The following is a 1,685-nucleotide window of genomic DNA, read 5'->3' as shown; positions in this document are numbered from 1 at the left end:
GAGAGAGAGAGAGAGAGAGGGGGGAGAGAGAGAGAGAGGGGGAGAGAGAGAGGGGGGGTGTGAGGAATGACAGGGAGAGAGGGATTAAAGAGGAGGGGAAATGAGGATGGATGGTTTGGGAAATAAGAGGGAAGGAGGTGAAGAGGAGGGTGAGAGAAACAGGGAAGGGAGAGAGAGAGAGAAATCCGTTAAATAAGCAGAATGAGTCCAAACACACTCAAGCTGAGGGTGTAATTATACACACAATGAGAACCACAGGGGCTGAATACACACACTTTATAGCATATTAACACACTCATACATGTACACACACACACACACACACACACACACACACACACACACACACACACACACACACACACACACACACACAGTGAAGAACATCATCAGAAACATTATGGTGGAACAGAAGACAAGCATGGAACAATATATATTACAAAATAATTATTAATAGTTAACGGTTGACTTTTCCTTATATTGTAATTGAAAATTAAGTTAATATATAAATAAACAGTTGGATTACATACGGTATAAACCTTGAAGATCGTTTTGTAGACTTTTGTGCCTTTGCATTAGATACAAATATATATTTCTTTTATATATTGTTATCATGGATAGTGTGGTGCTTAGCAGGACTTGAATCTGGCATACAACTTTGCATTTTGATGACATTTAAGTTATTTTAAAACAGGCTTTTTGGACTTTCAATACATTTAAATCAAAAACAAAACTTTTAAGTTATTTAAAAAAAGGTAAATATAATATTTTAAGTCATAGTTAGATTTAAAAGTTATTTAAAAACTGATTTTGTTGGACTTAAACCTGCATAAACCTTTCAATAAAATAACTATTTTAAGCTATTTAAAAAAAGTATTTAAACCTGGATTTTTTAATAGATTTTTCGAACATGTTATATCAGTTTAATCCACTTGTTATTGACACCCTGTGCTACTGACATTTAACAGCTGATACTCCAAGTAAAGTCTCAGTATTGATCCATGGGTTTTGAGTGCAGGAGTTTCTCGTTGCAGTGTGCAGGATTTACCTCCGAGAGGAGTGCCGAAACAGCATCCCACCCCCACGGCACAGCCAACAGTCAGAATATCTGTGTAACCATAAGGGTTCTACTGACACAGAAAACAGAGAGGGGGGAAACAAAAGAGATGAGAGAGATAATGAGGGGTGAGAGGCGGGAGAGGATGAAGGGGAGGGAAAGACAGGACAGTTGAGAAGCAGAAAGAGAGAATTGAAGATCAAGGAGGAGAGGACAGGGCGGGGGGACGTGACAGAGAGGAAGCAAAATGGAATAAAGTGAATAAATAATGCTAATAACTGGAGTGTGGTTAGAAATATGTCATAAAGAGGAGGATAGAATATATAAAAAGGGTGCACATGCAAACAAGAGAAATCAGAGGAAACAATTAAGCAATCAGGAAACAGTCCTTAAACACAACTGATTGCAGGCTGGAATGAATGATAGCAGACATGATTTATTACCATCATTTACGGCCTTAAAAATCATAATTTGAGTTGTGTTTTTTAGGGAACCTTTTGTTCTCATTGTCACCCCTGTCCTTCAAAAGCTGCACTGGCTCCCTGTCCGTCAACGAATACACTTCAAAATCCTTCTGCTAACACACAAAGTTCTCAATAACCAGCCCCCCCCCAACCGCACCGACCTG

The sequence above is a fragment of the Notothenia coriiceps genome, unplaced genomic scaffold (assembly GCF_000735185.1).
Source record: "Notothenia coriiceps isolate Sejong01 unplaced genomic scaffold, NC01 NC01_scaffold00016810, whole genome shotgun sequence".
Lineage (NCBI taxonomy): Eukaryota > Metazoa > Chordata > Actinopteri > Perciformes > Nototheniidae > Notothenia > Notothenia coriiceps.
Note: the sequence above shows the minus strand (reverse complement) of the source record.